Below are 14,788 nucleotides of genomic sequence, written 5' to 3'. Positions count from 1 at the left end.
GTGTGTGTGTGTGTGTGTGTGTGTGTGTATATTCAGCAGCTTTATAATAGGTCTTGAAATATGGTAGCGTATGTCTGGAGCTTTGTTTTTCATCTTCATAATTTCCTTGGCTGTTCTTGGTGTTTTAAATTCCCCTGTAAATTTTAGGACTAGGCAGCCAATTGGCGTTATAAAATCTGATGAGATTTTAAATTTGTAGGTCAAATTGGGGAGAATTGATATATTTACAATATGCTAATATGTCTAATCCATGAATATATTCCTCCATTTACTAAGGTCTTCTTCCATTTTTCTTAATAGTGTTTTGTAATTTTTAGTGTAGAGGTTTATACATCTTTTATAAAATTTATTCCTAGGAAATTGGTGGTTCTTGATATTGCAAGTGATATACTCTTGAATTTTATTTTTGTAAGTTCTTATGTTACAAATAAATAAAAATGCAACTGATTTTTGTAGATTGACCTTGTATATAGTGATCTCGCTTGATTTATTTATTTATTTATTTATTTAACATCTTTATTGGAGTATAATTGCTTCACAATGGTGTGTTAGTTTCTGCTTTATAACAAAGTGAATCAGTTGTACATATACATATGTTCCCATATCTCTTCCCTCCTGCATCTCCCGCCCTCCCTATCCCACCCTTGATTTACTTATTAATTGAAGTAGTACATGTGTAGTTTTTTTTGGATTTTATACATGTATTTTTACTATTATTCTGCATTTTCTTCCCTTGTTTTATTACAGTAGCTGGGACCAAAACAGTATTGTATAAAAGCAGTCAAAGGGTGCAGCCAGTTTCTCCCCAGATTGAGGCATGTGTCACTCAAACAAACATGACTTATTTCATTGATCTTATCTCCAGAAACCACCTTAGTGAAAGGAATCAATGGGCTGGTAACTGTTAGCAAGGGTTCCTTATGGCTAGGCAGAATTATTCGTTGCTTACTCTTCCCTTACTCTATTTTGCAACAATTCTTCAACTACATATGGAGGACCAAAATCTACTTATTAGATTTTCTGGGTTAAATGAGTGTAGAGCTCTTTTGTTAGTGTACAAAACAAAGATATAACCATAACTATTATCTGTTGAATATTTACTAAGTGTTGATGGCTTTGTTTGCATTAGTTTATTTGATGGTACCAACAATCCTATAATGTAGTCATCAATATTTCTTTTGTACATGTAAGTAGACTGCAGAGTAGAAATTACAAATTTGACCCAAATCACCTTTGTGGAAGTTGTGAAGCTGGGTTTTGAACCTAGGCAGTTTGATTTCAGAGCCCTTGACCATTGTGCAGTGCTGATTTTCTCATACCAACTTGAAATTTGCCTCATTAAAATTCCTACATAGCCGTACAGAACAAATGCCTTCTCTTTCCTATGAATCCCTTTCAGTTGCTTGAAGATAGCTTTTATCAGCCTTCTGAGTGTTGTCTAGATTCAGTGTTCCTAGTTTCTGTCATTCCTTGCATGACAGGGTTTAAAAATCTTCTTTGCTTTTCCAGTTAGCAGTTTCCTTCTCAAAACTCCTCTTCAAGCATGGTGCCCAGAGAGGGAGTACCTTGCTGCATTTGAATGATTTGAACTGTACAGACAGCAGAATTTTACCCTTCTTTATTGTGAGCCTTATACTCCTTCTAATGCATCTGGAGATTGAAACAACTTGGTATAGATTTTGAAGTTCAAAGATCCCATTCCATTCTTTGCAAAGCCATTTACTAGCTATGTGACATTGGGTAAGTCACTAGATCTCCTCCCCAAGCCTCAGTTTTCTTGTCTATAAAATATGTGACCATAACTGCTACCCTGGTTACCCCCCTCCCAGAGAATGGTGGGAGACTCATTTGAGATAATGGATGATAATGTTGTTTGCAAACTGTGAAGAGCTCTATCAATGTCAGTTATTTTTAGCAGACAAATCATGCTGTTGACACATACTGAGTATTTGTAAAAAATGGAGAAGAATTTAGCCATAAAGAAAGAGAACAAAAGGGAACGTAGTGGCATTCAGCCAACATAAGGAAATCTAGTTGGGCTACTTAGGGAGGGAAAGTGGGAAGGGGGGCAGTTAGCCCCAGCAAAGGAGGATAGATACAGGCCTGAATATTCAGCTGAGATTTTGGAGAAGCTGCCGTGGTCCACAAGGACAGTGGGGACCAGGAAATCATAATCAGATCTGGTGACCTGAGATGCTGAATGGTGTTTTTCCTTCTAGTGGCTCTAATGGCTCCTTCAGAGCCATTCCCTGCCTCCCTTCCCCCCATCCCACAAGGCTAATTATTATAAAAATTCCCTGTCATTGCTTTGCAACGGTCCACAGCCTAACTAATTTAAAAATGCAAATGAATGCTAAATTACAGTCAGCTTTTGGAACTCGTTTCCTGCCTGTGCACCTAGAGATGGTAGGCATCATTTCTACAGCTGTAAATCAATCTTGAGCACCCTGGATGATTTGATAATGGCCAGTGGCATCGCTGCTGATGTCACAAGATGCTCAGGTGATGGTAGGTTTCTGCAGCATTGTGCACCATCAGTCTTGGGCTGTCTCTGCCTCTGCAGTGGCATACTGCAGCACCATGTTATTCCTTCTAAAACCAAGGGGCCCTCCTCCTGCTATCTGTCGGGCCTGTGATAGGCCAAGCTATGAGCCTGATTCTGGCAGTTGGACAGCTCTGCCTTAACCATTATCCTTCCTAGCTGTGAGCTTTGGGTCTGAAAGCCTGTTTGATGATTACGATGATAATGAGAAATGAAGTCCTGCCTGTGAGCTAATGTTGAGATTAGTGTGTCTCACAGTGTATTCCTGGGACTTGGGGTGCTTTAAAATGCAGATTCCTGAGGCCCAGCTCCAACCTACAGAATTGAAATCGCTACAGATGGACCCTGGAAATGTATTTTTTTCATTATTTAGATCATCTTTATTTGACTTAGTTGTAATGGGGCTTAATTACAAAGGGAATCCATATTCCAAAAGTAAATACATACTGAAATGAATTTTTAAAATTTACTACAGTGAAAATTCATCCGATTCAGAGCTTCTTATCACGGCTCAGTTCTAATGGTTGATTTTTAATAGTGAATTTTTTTCTTTTTCATATTCTTTTCCATTATGGTTTATCACAGGATATTGAATATAGTTCCCTGTGCTATACAGTAGGACCCTGTTGTTTATCCATCCTGTAGTTTGTATCTGCTAATCTCAAACTCCCAATCCTTCCCTCCCCCCCGACCCCATTGAAAACCACAAGTCTCTTTTCTCTGTCTGTGAGTCTGTTTCTGTTTTGCAGATATGTTCATTTGCATCGTATTTTAGAGTCCATGTATAAGTGATATCATATGGTGAGAAATGTATTTTTTAAATAGGCTTCCCAGGTGATCCTTATGCATGTGAAAGTTTGAGAACTACTGTCTTACATTGTAAAGTTAGGCACACTGGGGCTGAAAGAGGCCCCCCAGACCTCCTAGCCCAGTGGTTTTCAAACTTGGCTGCTGCACATTAGAATTATTTGGTGAGATTTTTAAAACTCCCAGTGCTGGCAGGCTTACCCCACATAAATGTCATCAGAATCTCAGGGATTGGGGTCAGGCTATCAATGTTTTTTTTTTTTTTTTTAAAGCTCCCCAGGTAACTCCAACATACAACCAAAGGTAAGAATCACTGCAGAGGTCCAATCCATTGGTTTTACAGCTGGGGACCCCGTGGCTGCCCACAGAGGTACCATTACAGAGAGGCAGTAGTGACCCAAGAGAGTCAGTGGCCCAGACAGGATAGGAACTCAGATTTCCTGACTCCTCATTGGTGCTGCTTCTACCATAAAGATTGTTTCTCTTTGTTGAGCCAATGACAACCCTGATCCCCTGTGTTCTGTTTTATCCTACACAAAGTAAAGTAACACCTAATGGTCTGATTTCCTTACAAGCCAGAGAGAATTTCTGTTTTCATAAGGTGAACTTCGGACCCCAGCTAGAGTGATCCCTGGCTCCAGCTATGGCCTAATGCTCCACCCCAGCTGCGGACTCATCCGCCCTCCACCCTAAGTGCCCTGGAGAAGGCTTGCTGGGAAAACAGGCTTCTCTTTCTGGCATTGGCTATGCACGTGTGACCTTTGAGCAAGCAACGAAAAACATTTTTCTGTGCTTATTTCCTTGCCTTATACAGAGTGCACATAACCAAACCAAAGTGCTTTGCTGAGAAAAGGATTGTTTTTCAATAACATAGCCTAGTGCTAGGCACAGTGCAGACACCCAATAAATACTTGATGAATTAAGTAATCAATTCAGCAATGCAAGTATACACATCACACAGTCATTCCCCCCAGCTTATCTTCTCCTAAAATTATTTACATATTAAATCTTATTTCAAAAGATTTGCAACCTTGCAATGAAAATTTCTGTATAGTGCATCTATTTCCAGCCCTAGTGAATGGCTTAATGGTACTTAATACATATCTTCTACAACAAAATTTTGTTGAACAAAATAATTTGAACTATCCCTTAGAATTTGATATAATAGAATTTCCTTTAGACAAGCAGTAATCATATCTTTGCTTACCATGAGTCCTTTAGACATTGTGTAAGAGGAGTAGGAAAGAAATTTAAAGGATGAGAAATATGCTGAACCAGTGAAAACATCTCTTGTGTTTCACTGATACATGAGTTGAAGTTCTAGATTTTTTAATTTAATGTGTTGCTTTCATTTTGAAAGATCGTTCAATATGAGTAGAACCTACAAGTTGAATTATTCTTTCGTAATTTCTTACTTTCACTCAGTCGTACTAACATGTGTATTTGATAACTTTGAACCATGTGAATTTCCAATTCATGGCCAGGGTTGAAGGCCTGTGGCTGTGATGAAGACATGGTCTAGACCTTCAATGACAAATGTTTATTGACATAAGCCAGGTGCTACTGTGGACGCTGGGGATTCATTGTCGTCCTGAAAGAGATACGCTCTCTGCTGTCCTGGGACACACAGTGTGGCAGAGGAGACAGGCATCAAGGGGTGAATGATTGTAGATGGAGATAAGGTTGTAAAAGACAAGGGACATGATTCTTTAAGAGTCTTTAGTAAAGAAACCTGACCCAGACCAGACAGTCAGGAAGGCATCCCTGAGGAAATGATGACTAAACTCATACTTACGTGAAGAGGGAAATTGCATGGTTCAGGCAGAAGGCACAGAATTTACAGAGGTCCTGTGGTTGGAACAAGCTTGCGTTTGGGGAGCCGAAAGAAAGGTTTTCAGCTGGGCAGCGTCTCAGGCTAAGATGCACGTAGGGTGGTAAAGAGTCAGCCTCAGACTGGAATCACATGGTTGTGTAATATAACCGGACTCGAAGAGTCAGTCTAAAGCTGCGATTTGAGTCACCATGTGATCTGGATTAGGGTTTAACCAGTACAAAACACACAGCCAACCTCAGGAGTCAGTTCAAGGCCATCCAATCATTCATTTCTTTAACGAACTGACAGTGAGTTTATACTTTGTTCCATGTAGGCTAGAGGTGGTCCAGGTAAATGGAGCAGAGGTCAGTTTACAACAGTGGTTAAACATGTCAGCTGTGGACAGACAACCTGGGACTGCATCGGGACTACAAAATGTGAGAATTTGCTCATGTCATTTAATTTTTCTAAGTTTCTATCTTCTCACCCTTTCAATGGAGGATAATAACAGCTTTTCCAAAGGATGGTCATGGGCATCAAATGAGCCAGTGTGTAAAAAAACACTTAGCTTAGTGCCAGACGCATCATAGATATCTAAGTAATATTAGCTACATGCAAACCAGCGGGAAAAAAATAAGAAAAAAATCAATCTTTGTTTCTAAGTCTGGGTTTTAGATGCTGAGGAAACCCCCAGTGCATCTCAGGGGACAGCTGGGGAGATGAGGGGAGGTTTCCTGCCAGCTGTATCATCCACCCAGGAGACTCAGCTGGCACCTCTCTTGTCCCTTTAGACAGCTTGCCGCTGGCTGGGATGGTGGCAGTGGGCCAGTCACTGAGTTTAAATAGAGTTATCTTTGCAAATTGACATAGCAATGAAATTACCAAACTGCTGTGTTTATCTTCCTAAATAAAAGATGGATTTTAAGTATATTATACTAATGTAATTGAAAATCAGAAGCAGATGAGGGGGGCTGCTATAATGTCTACGCTAATGTGAGATTCCACTCTCTGGATCCCCAGTTGGGTATTGGGGGGAACATAAGAGAAGAAGGTACGCTTGCAATACCGTGTGCTCAGAGCTGTTACGATGCGCTTGAATCTTAAAGTGACAGCAGCTCACCATTTGGGAAAATTGCAGGCCCAGATTCTCTCTAGGGATGCAAATATAGCAACTTGGCTTTCAATTAAGATTCTGCTATCCCCACGATAGAGTCTTCCTAATCCTTCTTCAGAGGTGCTGGCTGGGTAATCAATCCCTTGTGCTGCACGCTGCAGATGGCTTTGTTTAACCTGAGCTTTATTGCCAGAGCTCTCTGACGCAAGCTCATCTGCTTGGAATCCATGTGCTATCTCCTGTCGTCTGCGTGTGGGGAATTGCAATGCCTTCCACGTGGGGTTGGAGGCTGGCGGAAAAGTACAGAGCTGGGAACCTTCATGAGAAATTCCAGAACTGGCTGGCCACCTGGCTTCGTTGTTTCTGTCCTTTGTCTTGTCTTAGTGGTGGGTACCTGACAGTGGCCACGAGGGAGGTGGAGGTGGGCTTACCTCCCTTATAACCACATCAGCCCGCACTCCCGTCATGTCCAATCAAAATGATATTTTTTGCGAGATCAGACAAGATAGGGTGCGTTCAGGGTACTATGGCCTTAGACTCAAAATGATATTTTTGATGTGAACAATTACAGATATTTCCTTGACCTTAAAAATGTGAAAGAAAGCAGATTCCTTTTTTTTTTTTCACTTTAAAAAAATATTAGTCATGCACCACCTAGGTAAGATGAATGTAGTTTAAGATAAATGTTGGGCAGATTTCCACCCTAAGTCTCTCTTATGTTGAGTCTCCTCCACTGATACCTGTTCATCCTTCTTTGTTTACTCACCAGCATCTTTTGGCTTAGCCCCTAAGCATGGGGGTGTAATTCTATCTGGACATGCTGACTGTCCTCACATCCAGAGAAAACAAGCAGAGAAATGAGTATCTGTGCCAGAAAGTTGGTAACAGAATGCTGTCTGAAGAGAATGAGTAATCGAATTTTGCTTGAAGAATATTGGCAACTGGGTATTACTTGCAGGATACTGACAGACAAGTGATGTTATTGCAGCGTTTGTGATAGACTTGTTTATGGAGTTCTCATCTTTGGGCTTTCAGTGTGGAATTTTCACTTGAGTGAAGTCTTAGGCTAACATCATTGATGGGCAGGCGGAAGTTGCTGACTTAGGGTGCAGGTGGATTTCTCTGTCATTTCCACCTTGAGTTGAAATTCTCCTCCCTGATGTCCTCATTTAACAAGGACCTTGTGGTGACCTAGAGGATCAAGTATGACTGTTTCTGTTGGGTAACATGCAACAGTGGGGGTAATAGTCAAGATGAGACCTGGCTATCACTGCAAAATGCCCATATTACTGAAAGAAGTCAAATGATATGAGTGTTATTATCTGTGATATGGGCTGGATGCCCTCAGTGCCGAATGCAGAAGATAACATTTTCTTTCTTTCTTTTTTTTTTTTTTCATTGAAAAGCACTGGTAATAAAACCTGGGTTTGGTCTTTGTTCTGAGAACCCCTGAGCTGGGTGACCTTCTCTCTTTGTGCTCAGTTTGCTCACCTATAAATGAGGTGTTGGACCATATGATCCCTAAGATTCAAACGGACCAGAATGTGGCTTGGAGTCCTGAGACCTGGGCTTGAGTCCCACATTTAACACTGATGGGCAGGTCCTTTCTCTTCTCTGGGCCTCCGTTTCCTATAAGACAGGAAGTTTGATGGGGGCTTCCTTGGTGGCACAGTGGTTTAGAATCTGCCTGCCAATGCAGGGGACACGGGTTCGAGCCCTGGTCTGGGAAGATCCCACATGCCGCAGAGCAACTGGGCCCGTGAGCCACAATTACTGAGCCTGCGCATCTGGAGCCTGTGCTCCGCAACAAGAGAGGCCGCGATAATGAGAGGCCCACGCACCGCGATGAAGAGTGGCCCCCGCTCGCCGCAACTAGAGAAAGCCCTCGCACAGAAACGAAGACCCAACACAGCCATAAATAAAAATAAATAAATAAACATAGAATAATCATTAAAAAAAAAAAAGACAGGAAGTTTGGATAAGATGTCTTTAAGATCCCTCTCATTCTGAAGAGTAGACGGCCCATCACTCTAGCAGGAAGGCAATGATCAGCTGCTGGTCTCTAAAACACAGCTGCGTCATGTTGAGAATCTAATAGAACAGAGTTAACTTACAACAGAGAGGATGGTTCATCCTGTTCCCCAGTAGGCACTTTTCCATTTCCTTGGACCACTTTGGGCATCCTCAGAGGCTCAGGCCATGCTCGCTGCTCAGCATGGCAGAGCGAATGCAGACAAATGGGATGGCATTGAGAATGCTACTTCTGCCTGCACTGGAAGATGTTTGTTTTTTTGTTTTTTTTTTTAACATCTTTATCGGAGTATAATTGCTTCACAATGGTGTGCTAGTTTCTGCTTTATAACAAAGTGAATCAGCTATACATATACATATATCCCCATATCTCCTCCCTCTTTCGTCTCCCTCCCACCCTCCCTATCCCACCCATCTAGGTGGACACAAAGCACCGAGCTGATCTCCCTGTGCTATGCCGCTGCTTCCCACTAGCTATCTATTTTATATTTGGTAGTGTATATATGTCCATGCCACTCTCTCACTTCGTCCCAGCTTACCTTCCCCCTCCCCGTGTCTTCAAGTCCATTCTCTACATCTGTGTCTTTATTTCTGTCCTGCCCATAGATGTTTTGAAGTTACCACATGTTACAGGAGATGAAAGGAATGTGTATAGTGGGGAGACATGACAAAAGCAACTTAGTTCGATAGCAGTTCAAATGAAAAAGTTTTGGGGTGGGGTAGCAAGTTCATGTAAATGAATTACGACAGTAGTTAATGGGGTCTTAGCTAGATTCACCTGTATCAATAGGGGAGGGATGGTTACAGCTCCTTGAAGGATGGACGGGTACCCTAACTCCAAACAGATGTCCCTGGAGATGGGATTCAGTTTTGTTTGGAAGGAGAGTATTAATATAATAGGGCACATCTAGGAAGAGATCTAAGAAAGAGGGTAGAGGGTACAAAACACATGTTCTGTAAAGAATAACTGAAGGTCCTGGGACCGGGATGATAAGCTAAAAGTGATGGGGAAAGAAACCATGATAGGGAGGGGGCATGTGACTGCTAGGAGAAGAAGGGAGAAGAGTTATGTCCTTCCAGATAAAATAGTAGTCAGTTGTGAGGAGGTAAATACTGGCTCAGGAGAAGAAAAAGTGTTTCTAATTTTACAACAGTGGAAGGGATTTTTGCATTATACACAGAGCTCGTTATCACTGGAGAGGCTCAAATAGAGGTTGGGTTTTCTATTTTCAGAGACACTGTGTTGGGTGGGACATTTAGCAAGGACACTCTGTTCCAATTCTGTTATTTTATGGTGGATGCATCACTATGATTAAGCCTTCAAGTTCTAGTTGTGATGTCTCTACTAACTTGCTATGTGACCTTGACCAGGTCATTCAAACTTTCTGGACCTCAGTTTACTGATCTGAAAAATGGAGACAATAACACCTGTCCAGCAATATCCAACAATGATGTTACAGAACCTTGTGAGGATGGAATAACGCATGTGCAAGTGCTTCGAAGAACAGGACACACTATGTGTGAATGATACATTAATGATGTCACAATTTGTCATTCTCCAGATGTTGTCTTGCCTGGCAGTCTTAACAACATCATGGCTTTTAAGAGTGGGGGCTGAAGGTCTAGACTGCCTGGGTTGGAATCCCAGCTTTGCCTCTTTCTAGATATGTGATCTTTGGTAAGTTATTAAACTTGTTGAGCCTCCGTTTCCTGGTCTATATAATGAGGCTGATAGGGATAATATTGATTTCAGAGGGTCATCGTGAGAATTAGAGACATAATACATGTGAAGTGATTTTCACAGGGCCTGGTACAGAGTATGCCCTGCATAAGGTTTTGTTCCTTGTGCCATTACTATTGCCCTCAGCCAGTACTTGTGTCTCCTGCAGTGGATTGTGACACCAGCTATCTCAATCCACTGCAGGAGACGTCCAACTGAGTTCTTGGAGTATGTTCCAGACACCTCTTGGGGGGCCTTTAGCCCATCTCTGAAGGTCCAAGGCAGCAGAGAGCACGCATGTACACCCCTCAGGAGAAATCTAAGCATAGCTACACAAGTTTGTCAATTTGGCGACCCCAAATGTTTTCTTTTATGTGGAAGCTCATAATATTCCATCATAAATGTTTCATAATTGCCTCATGAATTATTCACCTGCAACTTAATAACCTTAAATTTTATGGCATTATGGTTTTATGGGAGAAAAACATTACCAACCTGGGACCTAGCTATGAAGAGAAAGTGCTGATGTTAGCAATTTATTTTCACTGTGCTGTAGAAGGTTTTTTCGTAACTATGAAACACAGAATATTAAAAGAGCAAATATAAAACTAAAAGAGGAGGGGAAAAATCCTTACGTTGCTCTTTCTAAAAAATTTAATCTCAAAGCCGTGTTTGCAATATTTTTTCCTGTTGCCGAGAAGCTGATCCACCTCCATTACAGTTGGTGTCATTTTCTTTGGTGACACCAAAAAATTATTCTTTCTTTCCTTTCCTTATTTATCTGGCCTTTGGCCTTCCTATGTTTTTATCCACTTCTCAATTATTTTAAAAATCTGTATTAATTAGTAATTTTTAAATTAGTATCATCCTCTCACTATCTCACACTGTCAGAATGTTAGTTTTGGAATGTCCTCAGAGTTGTCTAAGCAGGGTATGGTAATACAGTGGAAAAAGCAGTGATTGAAGATTGAGTCTCGGTCTAGACTATCACTTAATTGATGCATAACGTTAGCAATTCAATTACGTTTTCTCAGCCTCAGTTTCCTTATAGATAAGATGGGAAATCTTGAGAAGGTCATGGAATATAATAGGTGAGGCAGCCTTTTAAAGAACAAAGCACTATATACGTGCAAGGAACTGTCCTAGCAATACAGGTAAGGCAAGGCTGGGTGTTGAAATCACTGAATCCAGTGGAGGGTTGAATAGGAAGATCCAAATTTCTCTTTGGTTCGTATCAACCTGGCAAAGAATCCAACTTCTTTATTCAAGTTTGAGTTTTTGCTAGGAGCAGAAAAGAATAAAGGAAGACCTTTTGGTCCTCTAATATCAGCTAGGGGTGCAACTGTTATTAATACCCTTTTATTGAAAATCACAGGGTATGTGTGCACTTCTTAGAATCAAGGACAGTGGAAAGACAGCAAAAATTAGGAAAGGTCTATTCCAGTGCCCCCCTTTTACAAATGAGAAAACTGAGACCTAGTGAGGAGGTAGATTTTGATCCTGGTTCTGTGGTGGGTTAGAAGCAGACACTGGGACCTAGTTCTTTGATTTCTAATACTCGGTACTTGTCTGCCCCAGAAAGGGCCACGAATGTACTATAAGTAGGGGCCTGTGGAATGGAGGGCAGGGGGTTACTAATAAAAGCAGAACAGGGCAGGTGTTGGGCAGGGTAGGGGCTGAAGAAGAGCTAAGAGATGCGATTCTGTTGTAGGCAAAATCAGCACCACCCACAAGCCCAGCTTAGGAATCAGCGGGGCATTTTTTTTGGACTGACTAGACCTTAGTCACCCAATTAAAACAGGAGCCAGTGCCCCAGAGGCTGCACCTCCTCTCCTCCCCACAGTTAGTGCTGACTTCTAATAACATTTTATTGAAATTCTCTGGGTCCTGATTAATTTTCCTGGCTGCTTTCTTTCTTATTGCTCTCCTGGCCACAAGATGAGAACATCGAGTGCTCTAATGAATGCAGTGAGCAGTTGGGCTCAACTCACTTGGTCTAAATGGCTCTCTGTCCTCTGTCTCACAAAGCTTGGGTGATTTCTCTCCCTTGCGTTTTGGGTGGATGATGGGAAATGTCAGCTGCTTGTGTCTGAGAAGCCAGGTATTAGCAAGAACTTCCCTTATGGGGCATCATCTGTAAAAAGATCATTGATTTAGTTACTGGAGGGTCTACCTGTCAGCTAAGAGAGGAAAAGAAGTCACATTTGCTGAGTGTCTGCTGTATGCGAAGCACGTGTCTGTGTCCCCTCTGTCTGGGTTCCTAGAGCATCCTGTGCGTTCTTCTAACACAGACTTGGCAAGATCTGTTTTCCCAAAAGCACGGGGAGCAACTTAAGGGAGGCACTGTATCTTTCTCAAAGTTAGATTCTCAGTCTCGCCGTGATGGCCAACTCATCGCAAGTTCTCAATAAATAGGTGTTCAATTAGTGAACGACTGCTGAGCGCTAAATGTAGGCTTTCTTATTCAGTGCTCACCACCACCCTTACTTCTATTCTTACTTCCATTTTACAGATGACCAAGGCAAGGCTCAGAGGGGCTTGCCGATGGTCACGTGTATAATGAGATCTGCATGGCATGAAAAAGGCTATGATCTTTCTACTCATTAAACATGCTCTCTACTTCTAGGGAGAGTGTATTATCTCTGGGGACTTGCTGAATTTCAGCCTAGATCCCAATGAAGTGTTGCCTTTGGAAGATATATATTTTGGGCTTATCCTTCATGGCAGACAGGTTGCTACAGTATCGAGCTTGTTCAACTTACATAATGGCGCTGAAAGTATTATTATGGATAGAGAGGTGGCTTCAGAAAAGGCAACAGTGGATATGGTGGCATGTAAACTGGAGTCTAAGGAATTGTGGTTGTTAGAAGGGAAGATAATTCAGGATCTTCTCTGTACAGTATGACAATTCTCTCTGGCCCTGTCAATGTATACTTGAAAGTATGGATCAAATTATTTTGATTCTTAGTGGTTATGGGGGTTACCATTGCATGACAGAGCTATGTTAGTTAATAAGGGATTGGAGGCAGGCAAGACGGGGAGGCTGCAAAACCCTTGCATGTAGAAAGGATCAGAGAAGGCAGGGGGCAGTAGAAAAGGAGCAGGAAGAGGCAAGGATCTGGGAGCCAAATCAAGGATGGACAAATTTAAGTGGAAGACAGAGAATTTTAGTCTGGTGGACATGGCTGAAGATGGGCTTCTGGGAGTCAAGATATTCTCTGGAAGCTATATGTAAAATTTGCATGTGTGTATTTCACTGGAAAGAGGATACATAGCTTCCACTTTACAAAGGGATCAGCAACTTTTCACAGTTTTGTGAACCACTCTTTGGGGCTAAATAAAAGCAAGTTAAGGAGTCTTAGGACCAGAGTTCCAGAATGGGAGGAGGGGGCCCAATAAGTTCCCCTAAACTGCATTTGGAAGATGGATCTATGGGCAGACTATAATAGTTAACATTTATTGAGTGTATGATAGTTCACAATATTACTTTAAGTCCCCTTTATGACCCCTTTCAATATTATTTTATTCAATACTCTCAATAGTGCTTTGAAACGCTCATCTCCATTTTACAGATGAGGAAACTGAGGCACAAAGAGATGATGTAAATCACCCAAAGTCACATCATTTACAAATGACATGGCCATGATTGGAAATGAAAAATCTCATTCCTGAAACTATCATCCTAATTATATCCTGTATGGCCCCTTTAGAGGAATAAAAAGAAAATGTCCATCAGGGATGTTGGAAGCTTAGCATTTTTGCATGTTTTTGTAGGTCATGTGACTGTGACTCCGTGGCTGCCGTTTCCCAAAATGGCCTCAAGTTGGGTACTTGAACTAACTCTGTGGGATAAGGGCGGGGGATACTTATAGTCCCAGAGAACCACCATGGGAGAGCAACCCCATGGCGGCAGCAGTAGCAGAAAGGTCCTAGAGATTTGGGTGGCTGGGGGAGCCTTCTGTTCATGGAGGAGCTTGAAGAATTCATCTGCAAAGGGGCTTTCTGGAGCAGGCTGCTGGAAAGATGGTGAAAGTTGAGGCTCCCTCCTTAGAATTTACCCAGGGAGTTTCACAGATGCCCCTTTCCACCTTTATCAATGGCCTTCCCTGGATGCTTCTCTGTTGCTTGAGCAGCAGCACAGGAAAGTGGGCCAAGTGAGGACTTTAGAGTCACACAGTCCTGGGCTCCACCCTCAGCTCTTACCCCTCCTGCCGCACGTCCCTGGGCAGATTTCTTAAATGTCTTAGAGCTCCCCTTCCCTCCTCTGTGAACCTGGGGCAAGGACCACCTAGTACCACCCACCTCAGGGGCTGTTGTGAAGATTAAATGAAAGAATGGAGGGAAAGGACCTTGCATGTAATGAGCCCTCAATACATGGTAGCTATTGATTTCCTTCTCACCCCAAGGAAGGTCCATGTCTACCATTTGCAGAAACATTCCTTGACCCAAGTAGGTTCTATTCTCTTGTCGGCTTCCCTTAAATTCCCTTTATCTAACCTGTCACCTCCAACAGAATATGAACTTGGCTTCTCCCAATTCTACGTAAACTCCACTCTTTCAAGGAGCTGGGAAGACATCTGTTGGCCATCTACAATCATCAAGAGAGAAGGAGAGAGATGGGGGGGGGTGGGTGGAGAGAGAGGGAGAGAGAGAGAGAAGAACTTTAATACAGTGGTGTGCTGGAGCCTGCTTGTATCATCTTATGAAAGCTGATTGTTAAACTTTTAGAATTTTTGTGAGCTGATTGACTTTAGTTTGATA

At 42.1% G+C, this 14,788-nt stretch overlaps 1 protein-coding gene across 1 annotated transcript in view; it reads left to right on the top strand.

The window, feature by feature from the left end:
• LOC309657791 (uncharacterized protein) overlaps positions 1-14,788 on the top strand; it is a 689,801-nt gene that overhangs the window by 275,397 nt on the left and 399,616 nt on the right. The gene's annotated exons all lie outside the window — the stretch shown is intronic.

This window comes from Balaenoptera physalus (assembly GCF_965194825.1).
Source record: "Balaenoptera physalus genome assembly, chromosome: 3".
Taxonomy (NCBI): Eukaryota; Metazoa; Chordata; class Mammalia; order Artiodactyla; family Balaenopteridae; genus Balaenoptera; species Balaenoptera physalus.
The sequence above is the reverse complement of the archived record's forward strand: the minus strand, read 5'-3'. Positions and strand labels throughout refer to the sequence as shown.